Here is a 13,048-nt window from a genome sequence, read left to right as displayed (position 1 = left end):
TTTTAAAACTCAGATGTTTAAAGCACCTCTGGCTCTCAAACATGTCTCTTTATTACAGCCGGTGCACAACCATTAACCTGCAACACTGCCCCTAGTGGATGTAAGCAATACCACATAGAACAAAGGTGGTATTTCTTATATCCACTAGGGAGGAGGTGTTGCAGAGGGTCAGGTTAATAGAAAGACCGCTGTACCAGAGGCTACTGGTATTTCAGACCCATTCCATGTCCATCTTTAGGTTGTTCTTGTGTATGCTACACATCAGCTGATGTTTTTGTAAAATGTTATCAGAACAAGACAAACATTATTTATTTAGCAGACACCTTTATCCAAGGCGACTTAGAGACAAGGGTGTGTGAGCTATGCATCAGCTGCAGAGTCACTTACAACAACGTCTCACCTGAAAGACGGAGCACAAGGAGGTTAAGCGACTTGCTCAGGGTCACACAGTGATTCAGCATTTGAGCCGGGGACCTCCTGGTTACAAGCCCCTTTTCTTTAACCACTGGACCACACAGCCTCCTATATCATATAGAGAGAAAAGGAAACAATGTGTGTTTTTGATGCAGTAGCTGTAGCATAGATTGAAGATGTAATTTATACTATTGCTTAGAACCGGGGGCATGTGTATACTGAACAAGAAGTCACGTTGTTATGTGAAATTGATGGACCACAGCAGCTTTAATTACTATTCTAAATATCCTGTAATGCAGAAATGCCACAGATTTATCAATGTGTAGGCAGCAATGTTAGAGTGTTAAAGTGAGGCAGGAAACCTCTTGTAGTAGTGGAGTTTGTTATCCGGAACACGAGGAATGGTTATAAAGCTACAGGCCATGTTGTGCCACAACCCACACAGTTTATGAACACTTCTGTGATCTATTTCTGACTAGTACCGTAGTATAGTATTGTCAGAGATGGATACATGAAGCCCTTTGATATGATAGTCCTATATTTTGTTCCATGGTTCAATGTATGTAGCTTTTTCTGCAGTGTTGGGGAAACGCGTTGTGTTGTTTTTTTATTAATTAAACAGATCGAGATTTGTCAGTCTGCATGCGGGTGAAATATATTTTGAAATGACTAAAATCCCACAGCCACCCCATGGTATTGCTGTATGTTCACACGAATGCTCCTGTGATCTCCCTAAGATTGTCCTTGAATGCCACAAGCTACTTACTGCTGTACATTTCACATGCCATGCATGGGCTTGCTTGACCTGTTTCCCTTGATCATTTTAGACACCATTCAGCAGACATGTACTATATGTAAGTAATGGAGTCTGGCCCCACTGCACAAACAGTACTACAGCATGATTGTACGTGTGGTTGCACATTGTGCTATAATGGCCAGTGTAAGGTACAGTAACATGCAGGGAGAAGCAGTAGAATCAGAAAGCAAGCTGCCCAAACCAGGACAACAGCCGTATGCAAAGTAGCTCACAAGACCATTTAAAAATAGAACACAGGGGGTGATGCTGCAGTGGCTGCACAAAGTCACCCAGGTGCACACATCTGAGAAACACTACGGCTGAGCCAGCTGTCTATAAAACACATTGAGCGTTTTTATACTCAAAGCTGAATCCAGCAAGGAGCAGCTATAGTTTTGCTTAATTATATACAATGTATAAACATGCTTCTGGTAACCTGATAAATATAACCTGAAATGCATAGAGGAACCCTTACAGAAAGCATGGTGCTGTAAACTGTAGTATAATGCAGCACAGGAGGGATATTTCTTAACATCCATTAGCCCGCATCTCTCTGTTATGTGAAGCCAATTACTAATGGCTGCATGGATGGAATGGCTAAGTGTTTTTATTAGATTTTAAATGATCCACAGTTTAACTGAATCATCTTTATCTAAACTGGAAACACCAACTCAAGCGTTTTCTTTACTGGACTTAAGGGTTGACTTTTTTTAAAGAATATTTTTCTTTACCAGTGAATCCACTTGGATTTCAACCACCACTTTTTTTTAAATTTTTTTTTTAGGGACAGTCATTTGTGGCTTATCCCATCAGGGTATGGGTTGATGAAATCAATGGTTAAGTATTTATTTGTAATAATGTTTGGGGAAGGCGTAGGTACAGTATAAATGCATTTTTTTTTCACTTGGTCTTTGCTTGGTCCATAGGGCTTGTCCTCTTTGAACGTCACTTGGAGGCAAACACATTGTGACAGGCATTATTATGACATCCCTCAGCAGATCACGCTTTTTTTGTGAGAATATTATGACGTCTGGATAGTGAGCGGCCATATATTTGAAACTACTATACTAACTTCCAGTTTTGTGCAGTTTGTAAGAAAATAAATAAATAAATAAATAAATACATTTAAAAAAAAATAAAAAATGCGAATATAGCAAACGCCTGCAGTGGCCAAAACAGCCAGCCAGAGAGAGGCGAGTGAGGGAGCAGTCTGGTGACGTCACCGCGCAGTCTGCGAGAGCGGCTCATGTTGAAGCCGCTGTATTCACCGTGAACCTGTAGCAGGAAGACGGGCAGAGGTGGGAGCTGCCTGGGGATCACAGAGATTCACTGGGGGAAAGATACAGCCGAATACGCTGATCGATACCAGGTAAGCGGCGCGGCCACTTCCTGGGACGTTATTTTTGCATTACAGATTGTAGCGTAGCTGAAAAGTACGATCGTTGCGCAAAACACAAATGCTGTAATACTACACAGCCCGAAAGAAGGGAAAGGAGTTGCTTGCTACTGACACTGTAGACGCCCAGCGCTTATTCTGCGGGCCTCCTTGCCAGACACACACAGTACGGAAGGGCCTTCTGCAAGATTAAGGGAGGGAAATCACTTTGTTAGTTGGGGACAAGCATAAACGGGAGCTTAAGAGTAATTCTGGGTGTTTCCCGAGCGCAGTACGCTGTTACCAGGTCTTGACATCGAATTGAAAACGACAGGCGCTCTCTCATTTAGGATTTAAAAGGTGGGTTGACTTGTGGAGTTTTCCGCCGTTGTTTTTAAAGCTGAAATGCCGGACTCGGGCTGTCTCTCTCTCTCAGTTTCGCATGACTGATGATGTGTTCTTTTTTTATTGTAACACGAACCCTGCTGTCAGAAGAATGCTGCAGTAGTTTGTCCATTGTGTGATTGACATTTTCTTTGTAATTTGACATCAGTTTGTTGAATCTACGAGATGAGATTAATGTTAGCTTTACACACAGTGTTAGCTGGATGACACAGATGTGCCACCTTACCTATGGCTGAATGTTGTGAAATCCGAGTAATGACAGATGCTAGTTAATCCCTACAGTACAGACAGTAGTGTGGTAATGTCAAAGTCTAACACGTGTTGCAAAAAAAAAAAAAAAAACCCACTCTAGGTAGTATCCTTACCTAGATCTGGTTTGTGTTTGTGTCTTCTCTAGTAATTGTGTGGGTCCACATAGACTTTTCCGACGTTTATCATATAAACTCTTGTTTAGAGAGTCGTGGCTGGAAAATTTGTGCAACCAGGGGGTGCTGGCTACTGAGCAAGGATATCCAGCTGTGCAGAAACTTGCAGTTAAGCATAAGTGATGATTAGTGGATTAATGTCCAGCCAACACACCATTTCCTGCGTGTTCATCCTGGATCAATATAAATCATTTAATTCTCGGAGCACTGCCCATAAACGCCTTTCAGAAATATGTCCAGCAGCAAAGCGTTCAGATGGGTAGTGCTCTTGTTAATTTGTACAGGTAGCAGGGTTAGGTGTAATGTTTTATTTTTGGAAAGCAACTGAATGTAACGGAATGTATGTCAAGTGAAAAACAATACTTTCTCTTAAAGTAATTAACTAGACAAACAAATTAACCCCCCCAAAAAAGTAATAATAATAATATGCTCCAATCGTGATGCAACTTGTGGTGGCACACCTTGCAACTCCATGGAAACCGTTTCAAACAATGATGTCACTGCCCCATGTTGCATGTGATGGAATGAAATTGCATCATCACAGTAATGTGGGCAATATTGAAACTCCATGAGTAACCAGACCGAATTGTTTCAGCGCTGATGCACGTACGCAAGCCTGTTCTGTATGTCACAGATTCTTATGATCACAATGATGTCTGTGACCTGAAAATGTCTCATTAAATATTTTCATGCAAGAGCTGTACGGTTGTGTCCGACGTTCCGCTCCTCTGCGTGTTTGCCATGAACGTGATCTACACAAAGAAGCCTTTCATAAACACCTTGGATCGGGGCAAATGCTGCGCACCAGCTCAGACTTTAACTTTTTGTTTTCTGTCTGTTCCTGATCAAAGAAAAGAAAAAGCTTGGCAACGAAATCCAGAACGAATCTGAGCCTAAGTAGTTAGTTTGCAGGTACAGTGCTGCGTGACCCACTGCTTTAGAGTCACAGCACATGAACGAAGAGAAGCCCTCCTGCAGAAGAGGTCACATGAAAGAGTGTGGCAGCTGAACCATATTGTATAGCTCATGTAATCTGGTCATGTCCAGAAGCTAGTACAACATTTAAATGTCTGTGGTTGTCTGGGTGCTGCTGTTGTCAGCCATTAATGTAACCTTGTAATCCTTAGCTGTTTGTTTAATTTTATATTTTGATGTGTCAGCTAGAACATTAATGAGCTAATCTACTTTAGATTTGGCACAATTTATGAATCTACACCCAACATTAAAGCAAGAGATGGGATTGATCTATTATGCAAAAGGAAACTGCTTGTGGGAATGATGTTCTAGGGTTGAAGTATAGAAAGTATGAACATTAGATCCACTCTCTAAATCCTGCTTGGACTCTGTAATGGTTTCCATGGCAAACGTAAACAAACTCTGACCCAGGAAATGGTTCTCCCTTCTTGTTCAGTGTCACCCCAGAGCCATGAAACCACAGATTCCAGAGAGGCGGAATTAGAAAGATTGCTTTTGAGAGTGCCACTTTTTACGAAAGATGTCTCTGGATAATGGGACAGAAAAAAAGTGGGAAACCTGCACTTTCTGGGACGGTGGGTTTCATGTAAGCCGTAGCTTCAGAAAGGGGGTTGTTAAAGTGTAAGAGCAATAGGATTTAAAGGGTTACAATTACATCACAATGTCCAATAATCCAAGCTGTTAGTTTCACAGAAAGCCCTACGGCGTCACTTTGAACCTAAAAACTTTACTTGAGTTCAACAAATACATTTCTGTATATATAAAGTTAACCACAATCATCTCGTCATGCCACAAGCTGTTAACTAAGTTTCTGTACAGGAAAAGGGTAACTCAGGGGAGGATTTTATTTGCTTGTCGATGATCGCTTTGGAGGCACTGCCTGTTAGATTGATATCGGTTTCCTTGCAACAAGAAACAGAACCCAACTCCCAAGGACAGCATGCCCTTCTCCTGCCTCGGGACGGCACAGTCACCTGTCACATGAAAAAAGTGGAGCTGTGTGGCTGATACTGTACCGACTCACTCGTTAGGAGCCAAGCTTGTTACCCACGAGGATGTTCCCTGTGGGTGCCAAGTTCTAAAAGCTTTGTGTCAAAGATCCAGTTCCTGCATACACAATTAGAACTGGAATTAGACCCGTGTGTTCCACTCTGCTGCAGTAACCCCTTTACCTGCTTCACTGCAGCTATGACACACAGAGAGGCCCTGCTACCATAACCTTCATTGCCCTAACTAAAATGAGCATGTCCGCAGAAACTAATGACTGCTATGGTGTTTTTGGCTACAGTAGTACTTTGCAATATGGTCGCTCATGGTTTTGGACTTGCACTGTAAGTGTGTCTAGGAAGCAGGATTGACTGTCGTGCTGCTTATCCTTATGAAATATTGACACCATGTCATGTAGCTCAGTGGGTTGAAAAATGGGACATCTATTCTATTTGAAAGCAGCTGTGCATTCTCCTATTCTGAACCTTCACCCACATGTCTACATTTCTCTGGCGGAGGTAATCAAGGGACAGAACAAATAAGACTCTCCGCTGGTCTTTTAAACAAATCAAATCCGTTTTTTAAGCCACTACCAGATAAGGTGTGTGTGTTTGTACCGTACCTGATCATGCTCATGCAAAAGCTGTAATACAGTAGCGTGCAACAAGCTATGGCGCTTGCTAACTCATGTACAGTTGTACCCTTAATTTAAGTTCATTTGAAATTTTATTAGACTCCAAATCAGTACTCAAGAATTGCATAGCACTTTTCAAATGGTGCCACAAAATCCAACTTTAAAATCAATATTTTACTGCAAAGGCTTTGGAGTGGCCTGTGGGAATCTCATTAGTCTACTGTAATTCTGAAAGTGGCTGGAATCATTTTGTGCAAAAGTCACTAGTCGTAAGACTTTGAAACTCAGTATAAAATAAGTGACTCAATCAATCTGCACCATCATCCAGATTACTTTGAAAACAATCATTCCTGAATCCAGACCATTTGTGAAAGTAATAAAAAAGACTGAAATTCCAGAAACCCAAAGAAATTGAAGCCAGAGAAAGAGGGCCGTGCTCTCTCTCTCTCTCTCTCTCTCTCTCTCTCTCTCTCTCTCTCTCTCTCGAATTTAGATCACTTTTATTATTGAGTAATGATGTCCTTTCATTGAAGTTGTTACCACAAACTCAGCTTTGTAATTCTGCGTGTTCTGTTTGAAATGACACGATTCCAAAAATAGTTTGTGATCATAAGTCTTTATACTGACACAGAACACCCTTGCTTATTTTATTTTGTTACCAATTCATGTTTCTTTATATGCTGATTAATCTTTAATGTAGACAAAAACAGAAACCAAGAACAGTGTGGCCTGTATTTGTTTGATTTATATTGCTGGGGGTTTCTGTGTTGAGGAGAAGCAGCAATCCACAGATGCACAATCATTTCAGTTTCTCAACTAGGCTAAACACTGCTTTGCTTGCCAGAATATTGCTGCTCCAAATAAGAGAGCGAAAAAACTTCCATCATGCAGGGAAGGTAAAGCCTGGGGAGATCTGTCTTCATCCCTCTTCTCCGTAAAGCTGTGATCTGCTATTTATAAGTTCTGTCTTTTACATTCAGGTCACGGTGTTTAATTGTGGATGAGGTGGTGGTTCCCATTTTGCTTAAGGAAGCTATTTTTGTAAGTGAGCTCTTGAATCTCTAGCCAGACAAGGAGTCTCCATACTGCATGACAGCCACTTCATTTTGCGCGTTGCAGCAGCGTCCTGTTTTTATCATCTTCTTTCCTCCTTCCTGTGCGGTCTGTCTTGCACTGTTCAGATTGTTTTCTTCTGTAGTGTTTCTTGTGACCCTGCCTGTTGCCTCTCCTTTCTTGCATGAGAGCTGTTCACTCCCCAGCCGTCTTGTTGTCCCACATAGTGGACCTCCTCAAGGTTGAGACATTGCGCTTATTTAACACGTAGTCTACATCCGTTTGAGACTACAATTCCAATCGCTGCCCTGCTGTATTTCTGTTTCCAGTCGCTGTGGACGCCCTTATTACTGTTTGCACTGCCGGCTAAAAAAACACCCTGACCCTCTTTCCATTGAGGAGAAGAGTTGGAGCAATTAAAAACATGGTTTGTGTTTTTGAAACGGAATCATAAGAACATGTAGGCATTCCGATAAAGTACATTTTTATTAGGAATACAGAACTGTGATCTGCGTACTGGGAGAGGGAGGCACTGTGTACAGTAGCAGGGGTGGTGCTTCATAGTGTGCTAGGTAAGTGATTTGCTTCCTTCTTGCATCTATCGGTAGCATAGCATCAACTTCTCTTTTTGGAGTTCCTGCTAAAACCATTAAATGGCAGTTAAGGAACATAACATTTACGAACGAGAGGAGGCCGTTCGGCCCGTCTAAGCTTGTCCGGTTCCCAGTAGCTGATTGATCTCAGAATGATGTCAAGTTGGGTCTTGAAGGATCCAAGTGATTCTGCCTCAACACCATGACTGGGCAGCCCAATTCATACCTTCCCAGCTCTCTCTGTGAAGCAGTGTCTCCTTCCCTCTGTCTTGTCTATCTCATACTGTACATACTTACTGCTGTTTGCACTGAGATGTCCGGCTCAGTGAACTTCTTTTAAGATTCTGTTGTTTTGAGGAAGTACTGTCTGCACAATCTGTGCTAATGAACGCAGTATGTGTGAGAGGATGAGAGTGCCTGTGGGTCTAGTTATATTCCTGCCTAGAATGCAGCATGAACCAAAGAGTTGCTGAATCGGCACATCCTGTTCTCAGCAGCACTGATGGGCTGGAAACTCAACTCAGACAGTTGCAATTTCAACAATTAAAGCATCTGCACTGTGTTAAATAACGCTTAGGATTAGACAGTGCTTCTTATGATCTTATTCTTGTGGATAAAGAATATATTACTTGGTAGTAAAAAGAAACTAACAATGCAGGCACAATTTTGGAAGTGTTTGTCGAACATATTGTGCTGTCAAACTAGAAGTGTATAAAAATGATGGATCATAAATCAAGAGAGAATATTTCTTTAGTTTCTTTTTAAGCAAAAAGTCATTTTTAGAGATTGGATTACTAGGGCTGTGGCATGCATTTTGTGTACAGTATATTGGGGGAAGAGGTTGCACACACAGCAAACATATTTACATTATAATTCTCTTGAGGATTATTGTTATTTGCATTGTCATAAAAGCTGAATTAGAACTTAGAACACCGCTGATGCATTCTAAACAGAAGTTCTCTGCTTTATTTTCATTACATTATTGTGATATTTTTTTTTTAGGGAAACGGAACAAAAAAGTAATGAAGCAGTGCAATTTTTTTTTTTTTTTTTTTCTACTGAAGCTTGCATTTTGGTTGCGTTTCAGGGATGGAAATAAGACTCCTTGTGCATAGCAGTTTCACCCATTCCAGGTTTTACTACAAGTTTGATTCGCCGCTAGGGTTGTGCTGTTACTTGTTACTCGCTCTCAGAATTGCTTTTAAAAAGTATTTATCAGCAGCTCTTCAATAAATCCATTCATTAACATGTTGATTTCAAAACAATAAAAACTGTCCTTCCCTCAGTTTACAACAGAGTACCATACAGCCTTTGTATGCAGTACAGCAGTAATAGTCCATGCCATTGATTGGTTGTAAACAGAGGGAAGAATAGTTTGTATTGTTTGGAAATCAGCATGTAAATGAATGGATTTATTGAATACCTGCCGATAACCTTAAAAAGTACTAACGAATGCCAGCACACCCCTATTAGCCACAGTGCATAGGTAACAAGTTCAGGTGTGTCTAATTAAACCCATAGTAAAACCAGGAATGGATCACACTGCTGTGCAGTGGGAGTCTTATTCCCATCCCTGTGTTTTGTAACCAGACTCTTGGTATGAAGCAATGCCCCAGGTACAGTTTCACTGTCATCCTCTCAATAAAGGCAAAAGAAGCTTCTCCAGTTTCCTGTGCTTTGTCTCTCATGTACTGCTGAGAGGATTTGGTGCCTCGGTTTCAGAGAAACGTTGCTGTGATCTCTCTGGCTTTAGAAGTGAAAGGGTGGCATGTAGGCGTGCTTCTGGGCTTGGATTATAAAAGAGAAAACCTGACTAATGATCTGTTTGCCATTTCATTCAAAGTGACATAACTGGGATTGTAAGAGATTTATTTTTTTTGATCATAACGCTGAAAAGAGAAGCGAAGCCTTACTTTTTCAATAATGATCGGGCTATTTCATTTCTATACATCCCACGCAGTGAACGGTATGGTTCTGGGGAATGTATTATTTGAATGCGTTTTGCACAGATAAATGTCTTCCAGTAATGTCAGGCTTTCTTAAAATGAAATCTCATTACATACTAGTCCCAATCAGAGAGTCCATGCATTGTGTAAAATGTAGTGCTCTTAGGAGTCCATGCATTGTGTAAAATGTAGTGCTCTTAGGAGTCCATGCATTGTATAAAATGTAGTGCTCTTAGGAGTCCATGCATTGTGTAAAATGTAGTGCTCTTAGGAGTCCATGCATTGTATAAAATGTAGTGCTCTTGGGAGTCCATGCATTGTGTAAAATGTAGTTGCTTCTGTTTCACAGCAGGGTCACAGTTCAAATGAAATTCCATTATGACAGTATGTGAGATATACTGTATTGATGTGAAGTGCTGTAGGTTTTCAGTGTCTCAATGTATCTTTGAAGATGTAATATTTGCATGGCTGTGGCAGTACTGTTAATGAGTAAAGAACCATTTGTAAAATGGATATTTTAATTATGCAATGTTTCCTCATTTTCATTACTGTGTCTCCACTGTTTTCGAGCGTTAGTGTCACTGCATGGTTCTTTCAGTTTTGCGGCTATGATATCGTTTCACATACTTCATCAGTTGTTTTACAATGCTGGATATTCATTAACTTGCCCCTCCTTTCTGTCTCTGCTGGGTTTTAAACACTTCCCAGATGTACCACAGGGAAGCCTTTTTGTCGATTAAAACACAAGCTAATTGTTTTGATGAACAGCTGTCGTGCGTTACTGCATAGTGTTCATTATGATTTGCCCACAATCCTCGGAGGAACACATTTAAAGAAACTCTCTAAACAATGTTCCCTTGAGTTTGTCGTTCCATCGTGGAGAGATTCACCTTGAAAAGCTTCCGTGTTTTAGCTGTTGTCCAGAGGGATTACTCACTCTGTTTATATTACATGTCTCCTGACACATTGCTTGTTGCTGCAGTACAGCACGGTATGTGCTAACTTGGAAGCTGAAGTGCTAGTTTGTTTTACAAACTGCCAGCTAGTGGCTGGAGCTGTGCAGGACAGGTGGCGTTGGTACACGAGACACATCTGTGTGCGGATTCAGAGAAATCTGGGGCCACCCTGTCGTAGTGCCTCGGCTCGGAGCCCAAATACAGCTTCAGAGAACAAGCAAGTGATGCAGGAGACTGTTTAAACCAGCCTGTTTGTTATGGGAGCACAGGGGAGTGTTATTTACAGTAATGTTCTGCAAAGGGCATTGAACAAACTCCAGGGCGGTTCTGAACAGGGTAAAGTGCAAGCTGCCTGTATAGTATAGACTGTTTACACCACCAGAATCTCAGAACACTGCAGAACTCTCCTTCATTTCTCAGACAGCTGCTTGAGCACTCTCCTTTTTTTTGTCCCACAGCGTATTAGATAAAGATGTCTTGGAATGGATCCAGCCTTTCTGTGATGAATCATTGTTTGCAAACCAAAGGTTTCCTCCCTTGGTGTGAATTAGAGACAGCTTTTTATTTGAGTGGAGCTTGTTCTCTCTCCCCACAAAGAGAGACTCTTAGCCAGTGACACCTCAGGGATGGAAATAAGACGCCTATTGCATAGCAGTTTCACCCGTTCCTGGTTTTAATACAAGCTTGATTAGCTACGGTTACAGTGTAAAGGTAACAAGCTGAGTAAAACCAGGAATGGATCAGACTGCTAAGCAATGGGAGTCTTGCAGTATTTCCATCCCTGCACCTGGATTTCATACTGACCGACTCCACCTCTCTTTAATGAAAGGACCTCTACGACAGTCAATCCCAGGTTAACATACAGCAGTGGTGAGAAATTCCACATGGACGCACTGCTTTGAAGTAATTGTTGCTAAACCTTTCAATGAAGAACACATTTTGAACACAGTAATGGTTAAATAAGGTTACGAACATTGCACTGGGAATTATAGCCATGATAATTCTGTTGATTCTGTTCTGTTGATATACAGTAAATAGGGATGGAAATAAGACTCCCATTTCATTGCAGTTTGATCCAGTAAAATCTGGAATGGATGAAACAGCTATGCAATAAAAGTCTTATTTCCATCCCTGTGTTATAATCTTAATCAGAATAATTGGGATCAGGCATTAAATACTACCACAGAGGCACAAGGGCAGTGCGGAGAAGCCAGCGTGTGTCCCACCACTATGACTGCGTCTCCTGATCGGTGTCAGTAAGCCGCTCAGCCGCTGGACTGGGGCCCTGTGATCTGGAAGCCTCTCTTCTATTGTGCCTCTGCTGTCAGGAACAAAGCTGCACTCTGTGCTTCCAAAGAGCAGTCCGGTCCTCGCAAGCACACGGCCCAGCTGCTGCTTCGTTGAAAGCACCTCTCGCCAGTGTGACGGCTCCCTGCATCCCGTGATCTTGCGCATGTCTTGGAAGAAGCTGCTTATATAACCAGCACGCCCAACGCTTGTCGTGTCGTCAGAATCGGTTTGATTGTGAAGGCATGACTAGTAACAGCTGGTAATCTGGACCCTGCAACTCTTCTGAAAATGTTCCGCAATGTGATGATGCCCACAGTGTGTCCAAGTGAAGGGTAGTGTGGAGAAGCAGAGCATCTCTGAATCTGGGGATCACTGGGGATGTATCCACAAGACCAGCTGGCATCAAGTATCCAGCAGCTTCCCAGACACGGCTATATGAGGAGCTGTTGAGATGCTTCTACAAAACTGGAGGTACCGTGTGGATGCAGCATGACTCTAAAGCTGGAAACTGTGCTGCAGCGTAACATTTAAAGCCATGATGTGTCTCTTGCCGAGTTTCCCCCGTTAGTTCTGCAGAGGTTGTTGCTCAAGCCACGTGGACAGCACTTGATCCTGATCTGGCACGCTGATAAACACAGCTGTCAACACGATTTATATTGGGCAGCCGGGTTTGTTTTTTTCAGGACTCTTTCAGCTGGGTTTTCGATTTGCTTTTATCAAGTAATAAGAAGTGGTTATGTATAACTTAACAAAAAAACAAACAAAGCGATGTACAGAACAGCAGGCTGGTTAAAAATGTGTGTCTGCGTCGCGTGAAGAACTACTTTGTTTTTGTAAACATGCGATGCAAAAACCATCTGTCTTTGAATGGGAGCCAAACTGGATTAACGTTCTTATGTTCTAATTAAATTAAATACAATAATAACCAAGAACAAAAAGCTTTGCATCCTGAAGGCAGCTCTCCTAGTGAAATGTATCTTATATCAAAATGTAAACCTGGGAATGAAACTGGAGACCTTCAACAGCCATCTAATAGCCATGCTGTTCCTGGAAATGCTGCATCCGAAACAAAAGAGTACGAAGGGGACAGGGTGCTTAGTATCTGAACAGTTAAAAGCTGCGCTATTGGAAGTTGTGGCTTGAAGGAATTCTGCAGTATCCGGAATGGGACGTGTCACTTTAGAACCATGTGAAAGAGG

At 41.8% G+C, this 13,048-nt stretch overlaps 1 protein-coding gene across 8 annotated transcripts in view; it reads left to right on the top strand.

Moving 5' to 3' along the window:
* The first annotated feature begins 2,381 nt into the window (after nucleotides 1-2,381).
* LOC117428068 (CAP-Gly domain-containing linker protein 1-like) overlaps nucleotides 2,382-13,048 on the top strand; it is a 49,333-nt gene continuing 38,666 nt past the window's right edge. For 5 of the 8 annotated variants that reach the window (XM_034925623.2, XM_059033031.1, XM_059033032.1 and 2 more), the window contains exon 1: nucleotides 2,383-2,579. The gene's annotated coding sequence lies outside the window, so the exon portion shown is untranslated. Of the gene's footprint in view, nucleotides 2,580-2,719; nucleotides 2,946-13,048 lie in introns of those variants that run through there. The other 3 variants (XM_034925620.2, XM_059033033.1, XM_059033030.1) reach the window with 3 other exon arrangements.

The sequence above is a fragment of the Acipenser ruthenus genome, chromosome 11 (genome assembly GCF_902713425.1).
Source record: "Acipenser ruthenus chromosome 11, fAciRut3.2 maternal haplotype, whole genome shotgun sequence".
Lineage (NCBI taxonomy): Eukaryota > Metazoa > Chordata > Actinopteri > Acipenseriformes > Acipenseridae > Acipenser > Acipenser ruthenus.
This window is presented reverse-complemented; position numbering and strand designations above follow the sequence as displayed.